This window comes from Mixophyes fleayi, chromosome 1 (assembly GCF_038048845.1).
Source record: "Mixophyes fleayi isolate aMixFle1 chromosome 1, aMixFle1.hap1, whole genome shotgun sequence".
Taxonomy (NCBI): domain Eukaryota; kingdom Metazoa; phylum Chordata; class Amphibia; order Anura; family Limnodynastidae; genus Mixophyes; species Mixophyes fleayi.
This window is the reverse complement of record NC_134402.1, coordinates 241,501,899-241,509,513: the sequence shown is the minus strand read 5'-3', so window position 1 is coordinate 241,509,513 and position 7,615 is coordinate 241,501,899.

Sequence of the window (7,615 nt, the reverse complement as noted above, 5' to 3'; positions counted from 1 at the left end):
GAAAGGCTATGGTCTGTTTCCTGTGGAAAGGTAAGCTCTGCCCACAAAAAAGGTTTTTGATCTCATGTAACAAGGGAAGTGAAGGGCACTTGCTGGTTGTTTTTCTACCTGGGAGGACACACATGGCGGAAATGCTGGAATGGAATTGTGGTTTGTATAAGGGGCCTGGAGAGGCCATTTATATTATAACCTGGCTAGCAGGAAAAATGTTATAATGGAGTTTTGAATGGAATGAATGAAAGGTGAGTGAGTCTGGAAACATTGTTTAATGTGTTTTTGAATGGAAGATGTTGTAATGGAGTTTTGTTAGGTTATTTAAATGGAATTGTCTAAGTTCAGATAAAATGGAGTTGAATCTGGATATATACATAGTTATGTGAGGTTCTGTATTGGTTTAATGTTGTAATGGAGTTTTGTTAGGTTATTTCAATGGAATTATCTGAGTTGAGATAAAATGGAGTTAGTGAAGACTTTGGTTTGATATGGATAGTATTACATAAATGCATGCCTTGTAATAGTGTTGCAATGCTGTGTAGGTATAACATAGGTAATGGTATGCTGTTAGTCTGATTTGTATGTGATTATGTCATCTAATAAGAACTGGGCCCTGTTGCTATGAAAGTTACATTGGCAGTAAATTAGGCCATTGCAAGCACATGTGCTTAAGATGGCTGACAATGTGTTGATTCCTGTAATAGTATACAATTCCTGGAGTTCCTGTTATATTTAGGATGGCTTGTTGGTTCAAATGGTAGCATTTGTGACTGTTGCAAAAGATATTTAGAATAGATGTTTTTTGTGTATAACAGATATTTGTATTGGATTTACAAGTATATTATTAGAGGTTTAAGAACTGGGCAGTGCTCATTGATAGTGTTGTTCAGGAAGTGGTCAGATTGTTAGACTGAGATAAGTGAAATGAAATGATAGATAGATAGATAAAAAAAATGTGGTAGAGTATGTGATAATATTTGGAAGGTTAAAATGTATGTTTGAGTGTGTGTCTCTATCTCCCCACAGGTCTCCCCCATCCTCCCCCTACACACACACAATGCATTCACATACCTGGAACAATAGGTATAGCTTAACACACACACATTCACACACCTTTAGACAATAGTTAGTCAAAACACACAAACAATGACTTATATTTATATAACAGGCAATAAATGTAATGTATTACACCAAAATCTATACTTTTTGTAAAATATTGTTACGCTGTTTACTGTTTTATAATATATACATAGGTTTTACAATTAGAATGTTAATAATACAACACGTTTTAAATGAAACTATATTTTGTGCATAGATATGAGCATAAGCTATTATATGAATATTGGTCCTGTCGATTTAAGGGAAAATAAGAATTATATTTCTCAGGTTAAATCAGAAGTACCTTTGCGAAGAGTTGGTTCATAATTAACGGTATTAAATGGTCATCCATACATTTGCCAAACTATTAAAGAGATTAAAACACCAGTCAACCTAGAAACCCTTTTACAGTTAACATAAACAGTGATGATGTCACGAATATACACAGCTAACACTAAGCAAGTTCTCCATTGATCCAGGATGTTCCAGTAGACTTCTGGTCATAGGTCATTTGATCTCTCTCCAAGGACTGGGAGGGAAGGGGGGGCAACTTACTCCAACTGTTGCATACGTGTCTTCCCACCCAAATTTTTTTTAATCTGACCCATAAACAAAGTGCTTTTGAGTAATAATATCATACCATTCATCACTTGTGATCGCAACATGCGATCACTTCCCTACTGACACCAGATTTCAGCTAGTAAAATATGGATTAATATGAGACCAAATTCCACACATTTCTGTGGACCTGAACCATAGTTACCATTAGTGTAATATTATCTATGTATTAATTCATTTACTAATAAATGAATGTGGATTGAAACTTTAATAAATGTATTCCTTTTATAAAATGTAAGTTTGTTGTTTACATGTACGATTGCGTTATTAACCCTGCTATGACGTAGTGTACTAATCGCAATCGCACGAAAAACTATTATGATTGGTGTTTGTAAATTTAGAACGACTTCATCGTATTATCAATTTCCACAAGGGTTTTAATGGTCTGTCTGTCCTCCTTTTTTCTTTGCTTTTTTCTCGCCATTAGGATAGCAATATACTACTTCATATAGTACAATATTGTCCAAATAATGCTTCAGAGGGTGTAATAATTAGAGATGCTCAGACTTGGTTCCCTGAGAAGCGAACACACCCGAACTTAGCAGATCCGAGTACCCAGCCGAGCCAGCTTGGTACTTCCACGCGGCCTCGGAATTGAAAACGAGGCAAAACGTCATTGTTACGTCGTCGGATATCGTGATTTTTGGATTCTATAAGTACCGCCCTCCACGGCGATCCAGCGCCATTTCAGAGAGGGACACAGAAGGGGTAGCACAGTTCTTGGTAGTCTGTAGAGCAGTTGGGCAGCGTCATAGGTAGAATAGAAAGAGGAGGGGGTAGCAGTGTTCTTCAAAGTCTACAGTGACATTCAGGAGAGTTCCATTGCTCCATTGCTAATTGTCACTGCTGAAATAGAATTAATAGGCCTGGCAGGCTTGGTGTAAATCTGCAGTTACATTTTCCGGTACCATAGCTCACTCAGAAACAGGAGAGGTTGCAGGGTTTAGTGCTGAAACAGAAATTGTAATAATAGTGCTGTCAGTGTTTTTAAAAGTCTCCAGTGACATTCTACTGGTCCATAGCTCATACAGAAGCAGGAGTGGTGGCATTGTTCTTGTCACTCTCCAGTCTCATGATGCTACTAATTCCTCTACCTCATGTGCTAAAGCCTTTGTTCAAGTGCATAGTGGTTTTAAGTCAGGGAAACAAAAATGTAAATAAAAAGCTTGTACATTTTAAAGAAGAAAATCCTCTCTAATAAAGGTAAAAGTTTACTGTAGAAAAATATAAAATTGCCAAGGTGCCATTATACCCAAAATATTACCAAGCATACCAGCATCAGGTAGCTCCCTTCTCTCAGCTAGATTTCAGCACCTGCAATCTACACTATCATTATATTCACCCTCATCAGTGTGTACATCATCCTCAAACAATACTAGTTCATCCCCGCTGGAATCCACCATCACGTCTGTGCACTTTGCTGTAATTGCCGGTAATGGCCTTCCTCATGAAATTTGTAGTTCATTTTATGGCAGAGCTGTCATGATTTTTGGACAATTCTTTTAGAACAGACCAAATGTCATAATGTTATGCTGATTCATCTGCATCACCACTGGGTTTCTTGGGAAAGCTTAGTTTTTTTCTAGACGCAGTTGCCAGAGAAACTGAAGGAGGAGAAGTTGTTGTGTCATGTATTCACTTGAGCTGTCAGCCTGCTGACCAGGAGCTCATTGAGATATGGGTCAGTTGGAAAGAAAGAGAACACATAGCTCTCAAACCTAGGATCAAGCACAGTTGGCAAAATGTAGTGATAAAATTTCAAGATGTTGATAACTCTTGTATCCTGGCGAAGCAAATTAAGTGCTTAATCTACAATTACAATATAGTTAGCGGATTTGCTTTGTTTCATTTCTTCCTTCCATTTCTCTTGCTGCTTCTCAAAAAGTCTAATTAGGGGAATCACTTGACTAACAGTGACTGTACTCTCTTCACAAGTGACTACTTTGCTGGACTAAAGTACATTCCCCCTCAAATTCTATTCTTCTTGCAGCTGCTGCATTCTCCTACATGCTGTTACAGACTCCCGAAAATTACCCTAAATATTTCAGGACACAGAGAACATCTCCTGCATGTCATTGTCATTTTTTAAAAAGTTCGGTACCACCAAGTTTGTGTGAGCGAAACTGAAAATGTGATGTAATTCCATCCGCTGTGATGCTCTAACAATATTGGTGGCATTATCAGACATCACATATCCTCAGGAGAGTCCAAGTAGGACATTCTCCATTCATTTTATCTGCCTTGTCTGCTCTTGTTTTACGTATGTCTTGTTTTATGTATGTCTGTCACTCACCGGACTTCTAGATCTAGAGCTGGGCCAGTTGTCCCTCTGCCGGCGCCTGTGCTGCGCCGCGGCCGTCCACCTTCTTGACTAGGCTTCTGCGCATGTGCAGATTAGGAGGTCTCTTTATAACCTGTCCTTTATTGGTATTGGCTATCCATTAGCCTTGTCTCTATTTAAGGCACTCCTGACCCCTCCTTAATTGTCTGATCTTGATTCTCACCTCCTCGTGCCAGCTGTGTACCTTGTTTCTGTGACTGGTGGTAAACCTGCCTCCCGTTGTATGCTGTAGTGACCGCTGCTTCTCACCTGTTGGCCGGATACTTTTAGCCACATCCGTGGTAAACCTGCCTCCCGCTATATGCTGTAGTGACCGCTGCTTCTCACCTGTTGGCCGGATACTCTTAGCCACTTCCGTGGTAAACCTGCCTCCCACTGTATGCTGTAGTGACCGGTGCTTCTCACCTGTTGGCCGGATACTCTTAGCCACATCCGTGGTAAACCTGCCTCCTGTTGTAGGCTGAAGTGACTGTTACCTATTACCTGTTGGCCACCTTTCATTCTATCAGCATTCATCATTTCTGGCCAATTGTCTCTATTGTGTTATATCTTTCTCATTGGACTTATTTGCTTTAGTGTTATTGGGATAACATTACCTCTGTTTGTTTATCCTATAGTTTATGTTTCATTATCTTTACTGCCGGACAAGTATTGTTACCCTCATCGTATATATCTACGTTCACCTGAGTACCCTCACATTGTTTCTATTATCAACGTTATAGTTAGCTGTATACCATTGCTCTGCGACACTCTATTGAGGACCTCGACCTGCGCTGTGACACTGCGAAACCCAAACCCTCTTGCGGGGCTCCCTGGAGAAGACCAGTCACTGCGTTAGACTCCGCGCCTCGAGAGTAGTGATAACAACTAGCAGAGCATTGGGTCAAGAACTCTAGTGACCATGACAATGTCCTTGTCTTCCCTGCTGTACGGCGCTGTGGAGCACTGTGGCGCCTTACAAATCTACGATAATAATAATAATAATAATAATTAATATGCCTCTTAGTGAAGCAGATGATACACAGAGTAGCCTGCCTCTGAAAAATGCAACGTTCTTGGGTAAATGCTGCTGCTGTCCCTGCTGGTGAAGGCGAATCACCAATCCATTGGGCTGTCACAATCATATAATCTTTAGTTTGCCCAGTTCCGCTTGTCCACATATCTGTGGTGAAATGTACAGCGGGTAGAATGGCATTTTGTAGCCCAATAATTTAATTTTTACGAACCTTCCGGTAGAAGTGAGGAATAGGTTTTCTAGTAAAATGGTGTCGTGATAGAATTTGGTAACGGGGACAAAAGACCTCAAGTAACTATCTAAAACCAGCTGCATTAATAGTGGATATTGGACGCAGATCTAATACTAGCATAGTCGCCATGGCATCTGTGATCTGCTTTGCAACTGGGTGACAGCTTTCATACTTGCTTCCTCTTGCAAAGGATTGTTTAACAGTCAGTTGTTGTAAACTACTACATCTTGGTCTGCTTCTGGGTTGAAGAGCCACCCCCAGCAGCAGAAGCAGCAGCAGTGGGCCTAACGTTCAAGGATTCTTCTGAGGAGTCCTGGATAGGGGAGGCGTCATCTCACCTTAGAAACTTGGATGCAGAACTGACTCCAATCACTTGTGAGGATATTGATGCTGAAGGTATTGTGGGTGTAGATTGCAGGTGCTGGGATCTAGCTGAGATAAGGGACGTAGTTAATGATGGACTGCTTGTTGTTATTTTTTAGCATAAGTTCAAATGGCATAACATGAATGAGGTTCCTAGATGGTTAAAGTCCCTACCTCTACTGACTGTGGCTTTACAATGTTACAAATGGCTAGACAACTGTTGTCAGGATTTGGGTAAAAATAATTCCACACATAAGAGGTGGATTTTTTGGTCTCATGCCCAGGTATGACAATGGCTTTCTTCTTATCACTGGCAAGAACTGCTGCAGTCTTTGTTTGAAAATGTGTGAAAATAATATTGTGATCTGTGAGGTGGTCAAAATTTACTGCAAATGACTTGTAGGAACAAAGAACGACCAAAATGATGTGATTTTAGCATATTTTAGCTATTTTTCTACCCCAGAACACAGGGGTCAGTGAACATTTCTAGTAATAATAGTTTGTCTTAACACTACTTTTATACTGTTTGGCTTTGGTAATCTAGTTATCAAAAAAAGTTGGGACATCTGTAGGAATACTTTGCATTAACTTTCAATGCTCAATGTTTAACGTACTTTCATTGCTGCAGAAGAGCTGAAAGTTGTTAGCCCATAACTCTGAAATGTACATTATGTTTCAGTTTTTGCTAACCTAAACTGTTTTTCTAACCTCTAGCAATGTATTACTAACCTTTAGAGATTGTTAATAAGATATTTTTTAATGGAATGTATGACCGCCAACCAGATAAGATTCGATTTAGTATTTACCGTTGCTTAATGAACCACCTGGGTCTTATTACTAGATGGATCCTTTTGGATCAGATGTGTCACGGCAAAAGTGTTTCTGGGATCCGTCTCGGGACCCTTGGGAATAGCTGTAGCAGGGGTGAAGTGGAAACTAGGAGGCTGGATGATATTCTTGTTCATAGAGGGAGGATGTGCTCTATTCGTGACTAGATATGACAGGAGGAAGAATGCTGGACTGGACTCTGCAGTCTGATAACCAACTGGAATCTGGACACAAGAGCAGAGAGACAGAACTAAATATCCCCAAAAGTCCAGAAACTCACAAGATTATTGTACCAAGACTGGGACTTGGAAGGCTCAGAACTCAGAGAATACTGGGGTAGCTAGCACCTAGATTGAATAGCCTGGAAATGGCCCCAGGTAACTCGTGGTGAACAACCCCAAAAAGATCAGAAGCCCACCTGGAACCCAGAACCTGGTGGATCCTGGAACTGGAAACCTTTACACAGAGATGCAGAGATGGCTCTAGGAGTTGGGAGAGTAGCAACCTACTACCCCAAAGACCAGTAGGAGTCAGAGGAATGAGCAGATGTGAGCTGGATCTACATAAGGGGTTAATAGCTGGACTTTGTACAACAGCAGATAGTAATACTGGAGGAGCAGAAAGACACTGAATCGAAACAGAGAGCTAATGGCTGAAGTCTGTTCCGCAGCCGATGGTAAGCAGAAGGAAGGTTGGGTCCACACAGAGGGCTAGATTTACTAAAGGGCGGTTTGCAGAAACCGCCGCTTTTCGGCTATTTTTCTGGTGGTTTTAAAACCACCGGATTTACTAAAGCCCCAAACACTGTCAAAACGGCCAGAAATTAAATTTTTCAAAACCACCATCCCGATTTTAATAATAATAACCATTCAAACAACTGGATTTACTAAGGTGGGGTTTTCAATACTGCCACAAAACAGCCATCCAAACAGCCAAAATGAAAGAGGTGGTTATGAATGGCGAGATTGCTCAAACTGTATGCTGTTTGAGCTATTTTGCCATTCAGAACATAAGAGAAAGCACCATTGACATTTTAACTATTTGGAAAATCATTATTTATAGCTTAAGGGACAAAATTTATTTAATATTGACTTATGAGGAAATTGGGTTTTTTTTAGATTTTTTA